The 15,491-nt window shown below is 36.3% G+C and overlaps 1 protein-coding gene across 2 annotated transcripts in view; it reads left to right on the top strand.

Annotated features, from left to right (window-relative positions):
- The first annotated feature begins 10,914 nt into the window (after window positions 1-10,914).
- Window positions 10,915-15,491, top strand: part of LOC136240331 (P-selectin-like) — a 40,076-nt gene continuing 35,499 nt past the window's right edge. The window contains exon 1 of one of the 2 annotated variants that reach the window (XM_066031280.1): window positions 10,915-11,086. The gene's annotated coding sequence lies outside the window, so the exon portion shown is untranslated. The remainder of the gene's footprint in view (window positions 11,087-15,491) is intronic. The other variant, XM_066031281.1, reaches the window with a different exon arrangement.

Raw genomic sequence — 15,491 nt, 5'->3', positions numbered from 1 at the left:
TGAGGTCCAAAAGGGGTGGGAGGAGGGGAGCCTGGAAAGCAGGCAAGATGGTGTTCAAAAATTGAAAAGAAAGGCTTAGGGATAATTTAGGCCACGTTTTGGGCCATTCAGGTCTCAAAATTGGCTAAAATGAAAGGAAATTAATTCACAGCAGAGGTACTTATTCAACACAACAGATACAGCCACATACAGCCATCCCCAGGCTGACCAGAGCTCCATTAAGGCCCCACACCACACGTACAGATCGCCACTGGGCTTGGGAAAAGCAGCCAGCAAAACCAGACCACTCAAGTCTAGCTGATTTTGATTGTGGAATTAGATAGTTTATTCATGTAACCGTGTTTCCTGGGTGAAACAATGAATCTGCTGACATGGGCGATAAGACTGGTTTTCCCAGACTGGGTCACATATGATCCATATATTCCAGGTTGAACCAGATAAAACGTGATCCAATTGACCTGGATGATTCAATCCAGTTTCAAATCTTCTTGTATTTAACATCAAAACTATAGCATTAATAATCCATGGCCAACAACTGAATGTGTTACTGTATAATACTCTCAATAGCAGCTTGACGTATTATATTGAAATACATCAAGCGATTTGCCAATAGAATTAGTAATACACTTGTTTGCCAAGGTCCCATGACAAAAATCTATAATTATACTAATTTGATTGGCTAAAATAGTGTGGTGTGTTTATATTAGAAGTAAATGCCCGACTTGACAACTATTGTTACCATAGTGATAGATGCACCCAAGGTATGACACAATATGGTTGCTCAGCAATGGTTGCTAGGTAACCGTTACTAAGCTAAAAGTCATTTTGAGACCATAGCAATGATTGCTAAGTGTGATTAGTCTTTTGCAGTGGTTATTTTTGAATTTCTGTTGCCTAGTAACAGTTGCTATGGTTGTCGGATTAATTTGCAATAGGACGGATGGCTGTGGTATTTGGGATTAATAGTTCTCGCATTGTAAACAGGAAGGAAATAGTGCGAGGCGAAGCCGAGCACTATTTTACTTCTTCCTGTTTACAATGCTCGCACTATTAATCCCGAATACCACAGCCATCCGTCCTATTACATATACAAATAAGAAAACTTATATAATATTATGGAAGTTGAATTTTCCAAAACCTGATATTTGGTCTGCCTACCAGCCAGCCTTCCACATAGATAAGGTTAAGGGCTAAATAAACTACACAGTGCATGCCATGATACCACCACAACATTGAAATCACATGTGATTTGTTTCTTTTAGATTCTAACAAATGTTTTCCCTCTGTACCTTATAGTCTTCTTTGATCTCCAATCTGCTTGTCATCATCTCCATGCTAGGAATCATACTGAGGTATTATAGCTAGTTGCATATAGATGTCACAGAATTATTTGAAGTGTTTATGCTGCTATGAGACGAAAAGGATATCTTCACTTATAACAACCAATTACTCTGCAAAAAATGAGCATTGTTTCCACACTCCTAGCTTAGCAGTTTGTCATATGGGATAACTTAACTTGAGACCCAATAGCAAGATCAAGATACCCTAATAAAGCAGTTATCTTTAAAACTTACAACAACAAAGGATAGGGTGAAAAAGGTTGTGAAATCAAAGGTGGATGGTATGTTAATGGAGCAATTCAGGTAAATTTGTAATGCAGAGAGATCAGTTACAAACAAGTCATCCTGTAGAGAGTTCAGCTACAATACAAGTCCAGAGTGACTGGTATAGTAATGTACAGTAACTGAACTCGCTACATGGTGACTTTTTTGTAACTGATCTCTCTACTGCACTCTCTAAACAAGGCTACAATACCTAATTGAACGTTCAAATAGAGCATCTTATCAAAGCTGATTGTTCTAATAGGGTAACTGTACTATTAGACTATCTCAACACCACACTTGCTACACAGAGTTGGTTTTCACATTATAACTTAGTCTTTTACTCAAATTCTTCTATACCACTGAAAGAATTTTGTATTCTGATTAATCATTAATGCATCTACGCTGCACCGATTTTCAACTCCTGATCAGTCCTTTTTGTTAACATCTTAGAGCCTTAGTGCTAGGGGTAGTGTAAAGGGTACTGGTAACCCTGGGAGAAAAACAAAACAGCCCCACCCCAATTTTTTAACTTACTCCCCTAAGCAGTTTGCCTGGTAAGTGTGATAACTAATGGATTTTTCACGAAACTCAATCACACAAATGTTACGCACATACAGTAAAACCTCTCTATTATGGACATTTTGGGACCCAGAATTGTTGGCCATATTTTGCTGTAATATAGAGGTTTTCCTCTTTCAAAGGTAAAAAATGTATTAACCAGACCTGTTGGGACCAATAATTTTGTCCTTGTTATGGAAGTTTTTTCTATTGTGTTCTTATTTTGGGGAGTTTGTTAAGAGAAGTTCCACTGTATTGTTTCACATTATATCTCCATAGTCTTTGTATCAATTCCTTCCAAACCACAACAAGCACTCCTATGATGGTTAATATTAATAATTTGTTCCATGCCCTGTATATAAGCGACTATAGGTGTGATAGAAGTCTCGGATCTTTATTTATGTGAATAACTTTGCACAGATTCGCACAAAGTTTGCTACTGAAATTTGCATTTAGAGTGGAAAATTTCAGCTAGATAGGATTATGCATTTGTGTTTTATAGCAGCTTTTGCAAAGCATGTAGAGAATAAGCAGTAGTAGTAGTAGTAGAAGAAAAAACAAACCCAAAATCTTGGTTACTCATACATATCTCAGGATTGGGTGAAGAGATTTAATTTCCTTCGAATTGGCATATCGAATTTGGTATGCTCAGAGTTACTCTTTTGTAGCTAAAACAATTTTTGAACATCCAATGCAGGTATAATAGGATTTCGGTCACGTGACCACTTTTTGGATATTTTAAAGTGCTAAAACTATGCTGATATCAATTGCTAAAAACAGTTCAATTATAAATTTAGCAGTTGTTTGTTTTATCTTTAAGAAATCCCCCCAAAACAATGAATCAGTTTAAGGTGACCAGAGACATAATTATTACATTTGTTACCTCCACAGCTAGTATGTGTCCAATAGCTATATCATGAGAACTCATGGTCACATGGCCACTTATTATATTTCAGTCATGTATTAAAGCCATTATTCTACAAGTTGTAGAAGTCATTATTAACATAAAAAATAGCAATTGTGTTTTAGGCTACTCTAAACTTATTACAGCTACATGTATGACAAATTAAAACCATCTAAGGTCATGTGGACTGCCATATCAGGTGGACAACTCCTGTGTAAAATTTGTTCCATTCAGATTAAGTATCACAGAGCTGAAAATTACATTTTCTATCTTCCTGTCAATGGTGTGGTACACTAGCTTATTGGGCTGCATGACACATGTACACTACTGTGTGTCTTGATGAAACAGTCACAGCATTGTACTAAATTTGTGAAGTAATGTATTTAAAGATTGTTAATTGGAGAATTCTTTTGTTAAACAAGAGATATGTTGCACCATAAGTGGGGAACCCCTGAGCAAATTATAAACTGCAAGCCAATAAGAATTCCCATAAGTTCTGTTCACCTGGCCTGCCAAAACCAGTATTATCAGAGATAAATATGTTCATTCCCTGATTCAAGTCATAAATATGTTTAAATGTCTACAACATGAAAACATGTTTAGCTATGCGTCTAGCTGGCCTTTCCAAAACATCAAAGAGGTGGACATGTTATTGTTATATTAAAGCTTTACAGTGACCAGCACTGAAGGTCTGACAGCAACATGTGCCGCAGCCTTTGGATTACCTAACCTAGCGACTGTGTTCACTCCCAATTGTTTTGTACTGGAGCAAACACACTTTCATGTAGTAAACATCTTTGTGTGCCTGAATTGTCCACACTAAACAAGTGGCACTAAATGTATGGGATATTTTTAAAATCATTAGTTGCTCTCTGTTTCTAGACTGGACCTAATCCGACCTATGTATCTAAGGATTAGCAATTATTTTATATATACATCATTAGCCAGAAACTATCAGACAATTTAGCAAACTAAATGTCGGCGTGTTTTGTTATCTGCTTATTTGTCCAGAATTACAGTTTGCTGTTAGTCCACTACACAGCTAAGTGACTGTTATGTTAGAGTAGTTTATACTGTCTGACTGCTAGGGACCCGCCGATTATGCTCATAATTTACCTATTATGCTATGCTGCACTGCTCAAATATTTACCTATTATGCTTAAATTTATGCTCAATACTTACATATTATGCTCAAATTATGCCCAATTATTTATCCCTCAGTTCTCATGCTCTGCTAATAATTTCCAGTTTATGGATAAATAATAAGTGGCTGAAGCACAAACGTACTTGTCAAAGTGCATATCACAGAAAATATCGATATACTCTAATAGAACAGTCAGCTATGTGATTGTTCTATTAGAGTTACTGACTGTTCTATTAGAGTATATCGATCTTTCCGTGATAGCTATTTTGATAAGCAAGAATTCATACTATTATACAAATACTCTACCTATTATGATAGCATTATGCTCAATGCTTTCAGGCACCTATTATGCTCATAATTATGCCAGCATAATCGGCGGGTCCCTACTGACTGCTTTATTAGAGTACCTCAATCTTTTCACTTGAATCATTATACAGAATATCGTAATTAGCTTTTTCTCGTTGTAAAATAATTTCTGTATGCAAAATTTGTACGAAAATTTCTTGCACAAAAATTTTTATACACGATCGAACTACTCTAATAGAGCAGTCATTTACGTAAATCATACTAAAATATTTTTATACGAAAAGTTTTATCACGAAATTTTTTTGCACGAAAAAAAAAGCGAATTACGGTAATGCTAAAAGTGTTGTTATTGTGTGAGAAAATATTACTCAGCTAACAAAGTTTAAATTGTGTCCTGTTGCAAAACAGATTCCAGATTCTGGAAACCTGAAGTTTCAATTTCAAGGCTATTTTCCTTTGCTGTCCAACAATTTCTCATCAACAGTTGCACGTCAAATTGTTGCTCAAAATTTATATTGAACCACTCACCATCTGAATTTTCACTGTACTATAAGCTTACTTATGTGGAGAAGCCACAATGTAGCAAACATTTTCAGGTGCATTCCATCATGGGTCACACAACAAACTGTTCAAATGCTACAATGCATAATCATCATAAATATATCTTTCATTATTAATTTTACCAATTGCAAACTTTGAAGCTGAAGGCTAACAGTTTTCTCTAAACTACATAGTTTACGTATAATTATGTACAAAACCATGATTTGCCTGATGAATGAACTGGCACCAAAACAAGGCATTGTGATGAACAGATAGCAAAGTATATCATGAGAGGTATTCACCTTGTGTAGTAGTACTCTGATGTATTATACAGATGAACACTTGAACAGACAGGCAGTGTAAATGCATGCATAAATGCACAATTTACTTAACTAACCACACTAGGTAGGCAGAATATTTCATGACATTTAAAAACTTATAATTTGTCAACTAACTAAAATGCAGTAAATTGCACACCCATATATTTTGTTTATGCATCCCTAAATTTATTATGCAGCTATTGTGCAATATCAATTTTATCAGGTAACCTAAATACAAATCATATCATGCATATAGCTACCCTGCATGTAAGTCTATAGAAATGCTCTTTTTTGAGGTCATCTGAATGTCTGGCTTTCAGAATAATATTATACTGTGTATAATTTATTGTAATGTACTGTAGCTATAGATACCATGCACAAGATACAGTATTAAACTTCAATAGCTACTGTAAATGATGTCATTATCAATATTTTACTGAGCACAGATTTGGAGGAAATGATGCAATAATTGTGAAAGATGCTAGTAGAGCAGACAGATGTTGGACTTGTGCTAACTGTGTCCATCATGACCCTGAAAAGATTTGTGTGAACTGCACTTGTCTAGCAGACTAGCTGCTCAGTAAAGGATGATCATACCCCTAGACTATTATATTATTAGCTTATGTAGCTAGCTAGCTATGGTAATTTAAAAAACTTTTATGAATATATAAGATGCTTGGACTAATTCGCCGTACTTTTGCCCTCACTCATTCACCTTCTACATTGGTTAGACCGTATGTATCATTGGTAAGATCACAGTTACTCTACTGTACGCAAGTTTGACGTCCTCACGTAATGAAAGACATTTTAAACCTTGAAAGAATACAACGTCGTGCCACTAAATACATCTTGAATGATTACACTAGTTGTTACAAAGACCGTTTGATAAATCTGCGGCTCCTTCTTTTAATGTACATATTTCAACTTCAAGACTTAGACATACTGTTTGCTATTAAATCTATCAAATCACCAACTAATCAGTTCAACATCAATAACTACATCACTTTCAACTCTACCAATACTAGATCAGGCTCCATGCAGCAACAAACTCTTGTTACCTCAACATCTTAACAACATATCGCGGCATTCTTATTTTCATTGTTTACCAACGCTGTGGAATGCCATACCAATTCTAGACCTAAACATGTCAGTTTGTTTGCTGAAATCTAAACTGAAATCATATCTGTGGGACCATTTCCTGACTAACTTTGATGAAAACAACAACTGCACTCTACATTACTTGTGTCCATGCTCCAGAAGCCACCAAACTAAACCTCCAACTACCAATTTTAATCACTTATAATCTTATATGTAATTACTTAAGTAGTTAGTATTAAGTGTACGTATTTTATGGCTGTTGGTTGCTACCAACAGACCTTTGGTGTTTTTTTTTTACACCATAAAGCTTAAATAAATAAAATAAATAAATGAACTCAAATGCGAGCTCATAATACTGAAAGTGATCACTGCATAGCTATGTGTTCGTAGCATTATATTCATCACCATGTGTTCTTCATTTAACTATCAGAGGCTTAATTAACATATGAACAGGAAGCAGGGGAACAGGGAAGATGGGTAATATAGATAATTAGTTACACATCAATGACACAAAAAATGACGTTTGCATATTACTGTATATGTGGTTTGAAATAGCTAGCTATTTCGTGCTCTCTCAGCTAGTTTCATGAGTGCATGTTTTGAAGTATTTCGTGCTCTCTATAGTCTCATGAATTTAAATGAGCGTAGCTAGCTATAGTGTAAGTTATAATGAAGATGGAGCATGATATGTGTGAGTGAAAGAGGCAGAAGGAAGTTCTCACCATGCATGCTTCGACTGAGCATGCATATACCATGCTCCAACTATATAGGGGCCTGGGGTCGACATGTTCCATGGGAAAATTGCTAACAAACACGGCGATGAACGATGAGCAATAAATTGACTGAAAGACAGACAAGTACTTTACACGTTACCAAACAAGCAGCCGGTCTTACTACAGAGTTGCGCACCGAATTGCAGGATAGTGTTACACCTGTTCTATACTGACCATATGCGTATTTTGTACCATACGCGTATGGTACATACCATAATGCGTATGGTACATACCATATGCGTATACGCGTATACGGTACAACCATACGCGTATGGTACGGAAAATCGTACCATCTGAGTATAGGCTATAGCTAACCTGCTTTGTATATAATATCAAGCAGAAGGTTTTTACACTGTCGTACCTATTGACTATGCCGGATGGCACTCTGCTTTCATTTCTTTTTGGGGAAGAGGGAGTGGGAAGGGGCCCGGCTAGTCTCTAGCAGTTTCTGTAATTCAGTCAAGATCGAGCTAGCTAGGTATATACCTCTATAGAGCAATCATATTTTGGTCTGATTAGCTATTCTATTCTCTAGAGCTGAGATGTATTTTGCTTTACTGTATTTAAGATATAATTTGCTTTACTGCATGATGCAAACCTACACTGTTAAAACTGAGGTGGTCATAGCACACTTAACCAGCAGCACACACTTTGGGTGCAGGCACACTTTCAGGATATAGTGTGTGAAGCACACAAGACAAGCAGTGTGACTGTATATTGGTGTACATGGCATCCTTTATCATTTAGAGGTAGTAGGATGTATAGAAAAGCATCAATTTTTATGTGCTATAAATAAACTTATTTTGTGCTAAGCCATTACACAGACACACTACAATAAAATGTGTATTCGTGCATAATTATGTGGTATGCCCTAAATGTGCTGTACATAGCATGCACATGCACCTGTGGTGTATGTGATATGTAGGAGATGATTGTCCACACTTGTCCATTAGTTAGCAAATATGAACCCATTTGTCCATTAGTTAGCAAATGTGAACCATCATCTCCTACACATCACATACTTCGCTGAAGTATGTGATGTCTGTGTGTGCGTGATTTGCACAAAAACACATTTATTGTAGTGACAGTTCAAGTCGATGAACAAAGCCAGTATGTTTGTATCAATAAAGTAACCAATTTGCATCAACCAAGAGTAAAACTCTTGATTAACATTAACTCATAGAATTTCCATTAGATTAATCCTGTGAACAGTAGAGAGATGAAAAAGATAATCAGTGGGGGCCCATACATATCTTAAGGTAGCTTCAGCTGAGTGAAATTAAACCCACAATTAAACTCCAGGCTTGGTGATATAGGTTTATTATACATTTTGAAACAATGTTTCGGATTGGAAAGCAGTAAGTTGCTGACTGACTATAATAGTGTTGTGTACTGTTTGTAGATTGTTGACATTCCAGGAATGTTACACCAATTGTGAAACTGCAGATGATGTAATATTTCACAATAATACTATGATGAGTGGTTGACTTTGATAATACTGAAAGCTGTCACATTCTACCCTTCCACTCCTGAATGCACAAGTGCTTTTTTTTCTCCACAATGGAAATGCTATATATTACTTTGAAAGTACACAAGCTGGTATACTATAGTAATGTATGTTCTTTAGAATAGTCAAGTTAATTATCTAGCTGTTGCATAGCAACCATATACACTGAAAACGCATTGTAAATTTTATTTTTTATTTCTTCTTCCACGCAGTACATTATGGCTGTAACTGCTACACATATATTACTTCCTATTGGATTCATGATCCATTGTTTAATTGATATATTGAAAATTCAAAAATCAGGCCATTATTACATAATGCTACTCCTCCTTCATACCTGTAATAGAGTTTATGATGTAATGTAATGATGTGACATGATGTAATAATTCATTATGCATATACTTGTAATATTAATATTGTGTGCTGTAGTTGTAAGAGTTATAGTTGTTATTGTGTGCTTTCAATTATTGATGAATAATATTATATACAGTGGTCTGTTCTGCTTATAAAAGATTTGCCCAAGAGCCTACACTTCCCTACAATTATAGAACAATACCCACAATATGTCATAGCAGCCATATTAATTAATTTGCATCCATTGGAAAATATAGCCAATTTTTTACAGTCACATATATGTATATTATTTCATTAAATATTTTATTCTATTGTTGTTACATAATCTATTGTTTAGCTTTAATTTGTTAGTACACTATAGCTTCCACTTAAAAATGGATATTTATGCCTGATGGCACGCACTAAAGGAGTGTTGAGCAGACAATTTTAATCAGATGAGCTCGAGAAGTACAATGTAATGATTGCTCAAACAGAGGAAGATCTGGAGAATTCTGATACAATAACATCGAGGGAGGTAGCAAAGAGATTTTACTGTAGAGAAAGCAATATTCCAGTTTGCAAATTAATGTAAATCTAGCTGTAGCGTAGCATTTTTAGCATAATTAATTGCATGTGCAACAAATTCTTTTTAAACTGAATCTTTGCTATTGAATGAGGCATGCACATTGCCTACTGAGGAAAACATAACATGGCAGAGATTTTATGGTGAGTTTATGAGTTCTAATGAATATTTCAGTAACGAATGTATGTATATATATATATATTATCTGGCATTGTTTAATTGTTAAGTGTGTTGTAACCACTCACTACTTACTGTGGATGGGACAATGTGATTAGCTACTCTTATCTGAATGTATAGCTATACTCTTTAAAGTTAACAACATCCACGTTAATTTGTGCTGTAGGTCCAGTGTGATGAATGTGAGTGGTGGTACTACTTACATGTACAAACAAGAAAAGTATGCAAACATAAATTGGATCCTCAAAAGAAGAGTGTATATAATAGATAAAGATGCAAAGACAGTGAGGGGCCATGTTGCACAACTGATAACACTTACAAAGTTCATTTGTCAAGTTGTTAGCTTTGCACAAGCAGTGCAAAGCTAGAAATGCATGCTTGTAAAGATAGTCCATTGTAGCTAGGTGATGGCAAGGCTAGAAGACACTGAGAAAAGGCATAATACGCATATGGTACGTCCCATACGGGTATGCCTATACCGTACGCGTATGGTACGGAAAATTGTACAGTACGCGTATGGTATACCATACGCGTACGGTACAAAATACGCATATGGTATAGAAACACACCAACTACTCAATGACAATGTACGGAATTTTACGGATACAAAAGTTTTACGAACATTATACGGGAAATGACATTTATTATTATTTATTTTTATTTTATTTTCTAAAATAAAATAAAATTTTATTTTATAAAATAATAATTTTATTTAAAATTTTATTTTATAAAATAATAATAAAATTTTATTTTATAAAATAATAATAAAATTTTATTTTATAAAATAATAATAAAATTTTATTTTATAAAATAATAATAAAATTTTATTTTATATAATAATAATAAAATTTTATTTTATAAAATAAAATAAAATAAAATTTTATTATTATTTTATTATTATTTTATTTTCCATTTGTGGTGTAATCCTAGCTCAGTATCCCACCTAGCTATAAACCTCGGCTATAAATAATTTATATTTGGTAGTTCCCGCTAGCCAGCTAGCATGGGCACTCCCCCGTTTATTTCATTCATGATCAGGGGATTAAAGCTCATTCAGTGTTATAAATAGCTATATTGCTGAGTTATTTGTTTAGGCATTGGACAACCTTCCAGGCATAGCTACGGAGATCTGATTGCGTGGATCTTTTAATCCGTTCGTCACAGCTAGCTAAACTGTACTGTGACGCAGTGCAGCGCTCAGTGTTGTTTTCGCGACCAAGGTACATTTCGTTTATAGAGGTACGTCTGTGTCGTATTAAGTTTGTGCGTGAGCGTATTGTAAGTGAATGACCGGATCTTCGAAAAAGGGAAATAATCGCACAAGCCTAAATTTACAGTATAAAGCATTGAATATATTGGGTGAAATACTTGCGTATTGTTTTTTGTTTTTTTGTTTGTTTGTTTTTTTTCGAGGTTTTTTTAGTGGGACAAATGGCTGTAAGGGGTAAAAAATACACATGACAACAAATGCTACGATTAGAATCTACAAAACAAACTATATAATCACAACGAATAAAATACAACTACTGGGAAAGTCATCATCACTACCTTGCAGAGCCTAATATACCTTAAAAAAATCATTCGAGAATTTTTCACCCATAAACAAACAGAGAGTTGTTGAAGTAGAATTCTTCTGGCCACTTTAGGTGAAATGCCACTACGAGTGCATGGTGGTACGATCAGCAATAGAATTAAGAACTGACTAAGCAAAAGGTGTCCATACCCCAAAACTTTCCACAACTATAGTGGAATGAAATCACCTCCGTCCTTCTCCACAATAGCAAGGTGCTTCGCATCCTTAGCCACCTCTCCAGCTGCAGCAGCCACCTCAGCACAGGAAGCAGAGGAAGAAATATGAGCAGGCTGAGTAGTGCTGCAGACAGAGACGTCAAAATAGGCAGGAAGACCAAGTTGATAATCAGGATGGAAAATATCTCCTGGACGTGAACTGTCATCAAAAGAGGCACGTTGCTCTTTAAGAACTCCTGGATGGTCTTGTCAGTAATAAGGCATAATGAAGGATGTTAACTAAGGCATCATGGCGGTGGATTCTCATAGGACCATGGGAACAACCTAAAAGATGGTCACCAAAGCAATCTATGGAAGAGAGGCATGTACACAATGGGGTAATAGGAAACAGAGAAACTCCAAGCCATAGACACAAACCAACAATAAACTCTGGACCTGGGATAGCTAAACCAAGAGAGGTTGAAGGAATAGCTTTAAGCCAGCCACTACTGGTGCTAGAAGAGTGAGAAAGGGCAGTCAACCTAGCACGGTCCCAAGAAGCAAAATGACGATTGAACTGATGCTGATCTAAAAAGACTTGCAGACAGTCATGCTGCGAAGCTGAAGAAATGAGAATGACAGAGAACATTGCAGCAGCAGCATCTTCATCAGGGAAATGAAACTGATCTGAAGCAACAAACAGAAGTCTAGAAGCTAAATCACGGATGCTATTGCAAGAACCTAGAAGCCGGCTATTGTTGAAAAATTCCGTAAATTTTAACCCCTCTTTTTTTAGTGAAGGAAGGGACTAACAATAAAAACCTGGATATTATTTTATTCGCCTGCTCAAGAAGAGTTGGAAAATCTTTGTTTCGTTGCAGTACACTCAAGGACACACCGATAAGTTATGAGCGTTTTTAGCCGGTTTACGTCATGTCGAAGCGATCGTACGCGATCGATTTTTCTTCACAAATTTTGCCTTTGTATGCAGTGAAGAAAGGCGAGTAAGGAAATATGTACCCAATAATTGATTCCCCTCTTCATGGCGAACACGATGGTGAAAAGGTTAGCTCCGTACTTCAATCCGTTGGTAAGTTATAACTGTTTTTGTAAGTTGAAAAGGTTCAGAGACGTGCAACTAAACACCTTCGCGGATTAGCCCATGCACTTGACTTATGAAAGCCGTCTTGAAATTTTGGATCTCTATTCTCTGTATTGCAGACGTGATATGATTGAAACATATAAGATACTTAAACGACATTATGACTTGGACCCATCTACATTTTTTACTTTAAATACTGCATGCTACCACCAGGGGCCACTCTCTTAAGCTTTTTAAAGATTACTTGTTAGGTAGAACTTTTTTACAAATAGAATAGTCAATCTATGGAACTCCTTACCTGACTTTATCATTTCAGCACCAACAGTTGCAACCTTCAAGCTGCGCTTGGATAATTTTTGGAAGCAATCTAGATATGGGCACCTTCAAAGGCCTGCGCCCTAGCCTGGCAAGTTAGCTTGCCTGGGCATCTACAAGCCCATTAAATAATAATAATAATAATAATAATAATAAAAGTAAGTGCCTGTAATTTATTTACCCTATATACTTGCTGTACAAATCGATTTTTCTGCTGTTGCTACTTTATAGGGCTGTAACTCCCAAAGTTATTGTCATATGAAGCTGAAACTTAGCCAGAAGGTACACTTTGCTAAGTAGATTATAATTATTAGTAATTTGAAAAAGTGTGATTATAATATGCAGATCTGGTCAGTGAGTCGGGCCGGCGGCGGCAGAAGCGTATAGCCATGCACGCCCGGGCTAACCTGGGCTTAAGCTCTGGTAATCGAGGAATTAGCCCGGGTAACTGAAGATAAAGCCCTAGCAAATTACAGGAGGTATATATAGTCGTAGATATAGTCGTAGTCCTATATAGAATCTGTAATTAATTCATCAAGTGTAAAGCATTTTAAATCCTTACTTAATTAAATTTGTAACTATAGTGTGCTCTTATACTCTATTTTGAGGTCTTGCACAGTAGCAAAAATATAATAAAATATAATAATATAGACTCGTAGCGAGTTGACTTAAGCATCTAGCTATACAGCTAAATCTTATTCATAGTATAATTGTACAATTAAGTTAATGAACTCACCCACAATCAAATCTATAGTTAGGGTCCGCAATCCGAAAAATCAACTTACACAAATCAATCCCCCTACCATTGTGGGATGTTCATTGTAGTATCCCATTGCCAGATCCACCATAAAACCTGAGGCACGATTGTTGTCTTTACAGAACTATCGATTTTAGTATTTCGTGAGATGCAAAAATTATTTTTAAAATTTCGTGCTCCACACAAAGAACAGAATAGAACTTGCTGCTTAGCTAGGTATTATCTAGAGTTAATGTAGTTCAAACGTACGCACAGTAATAAGCAAATGATTCACTGGGTTACCGACACAGGGTTGCTTTCTCTCAAAAAGCAGAAAACAAAACACAAATTTTCAAATTCAAACTTCCCTACCAGCCAAGATAAGAAAAGCCAACTCTCCCTCATAGTGATGTGATAAGGTTGGATGCATAGTCTGTCTATGCTGTCAGTCTGGAAAGGATCTGAGACTTCTCACCATCTGGGTGAAAAACGTCAAAATTTTCGTGCGTCATTTCAAGGGATTCTCTCAATGGTACCAAAGTGCTTTCCAGTACTTCTGATGCCACACTAGCCACTTAATTTTGTTTAGAATGATGATAAAAGATGGTTCAAAACGTTTGGTAGTAGTAGTAGTTGGTATTCTGTGATTTCATATGATGCAGTATACCAGCAGCTCACCAGGAGCTCCACCCAGCTCGAATCAAAAATGAAAGATTTTGTGCATTTTTCGGTTTGTTTTGGGATGTTTTGAAGCATAATGGTGATGTAGGGTGATCTAGTGAAGATTTGAAGCTGCTGTGGAGCGTGAGAGGTGAAGTCAAATTTGGACGATTTTGCTACCTACCTTGATGCATATAGCTTAGAGCGAGGCGTGGAAGCTGTGGATGAAACAATAATTGACAACCGCTATTACCAAACGTTCAGGGACATCTTTTGCCATAGTTTTAGTTTATAATTGATGATTGTTGTGGCTGCAAAAGCGATGGAAATGGTTAGAAAGCGCGACACAATTCTTTGATGCTGCAGAAAATTTTGACGTTCGTCACCCAGATGGTGAGAAGTCTCAGATCTTTTCCAAACTAACAGCATAGACAGACCATGCACCCAACCGTATCGAAACACTATGAGGAATAGTTGGCTTCTCTTGCCCTGGGTGGTAGGGCAGTTTGAATTCGAAACTTCGTATTTCTTTGTCTGTTTTTTCAAAGGAAGCAACCCTGTGCCGGGCACCCCTCAAATCATTTACTTATTTCTGTGCGTAGTTTTCAACTACAACAACTCTGGATACGATTTGGCTAAGTAGCAAGTTTCATCCGGTCCTTTGTGTGGAGCACGAAATTTTAAAAATAAATCTTGCATCTTGTGAGATACTGAAAATGATATTTCCGTGAAGACAACAATCGTGCCTCCGGTTTCATGGTGGATCAAGCAATGGGATACTACAATGAACATCCCACAATGGTAGGGGGATTGATTTGTAGAAGTTGATTTTTCGGATTGCGGACCCTACTATAGTCCGTAATCACGTGAGTTACTAGTTCGATAATTATGCACCTATCAATATTATGCCCCACCACCCCCCTCCAGGGCAAGGGTGGGGGAAAGGTGGGGATTTGACTTTTTCAAAAATCTAATTCCCCACCCGTGGGGCATGACGAGTAGTCAAATCCCCACGTAGTGTACTTTGGGAAAGTAGGTTATTCTTGCAGCAGGTGCATAGCTTATAAAGTCAAGCAAGTGCTAAAATTTTTGAACAGTCAAAT

Source organism: Dysidea avara, chromosome 12 (genome assembly GCF_963678975.1).
Source record: "Dysidea avara chromosome 12, odDysAvar1.4, whole genome shotgun sequence".
NCBI lineage: Eukaryota > Metazoa > Porifera > Demospongiae > Dictyoceratida > Dysideidae > Dysidea > Dysidea avara.
The sequence above is the reverse complement of the archived record's forward strand: the minus strand, read 5'-3'. Positions and strand labels throughout refer to the sequence as shown.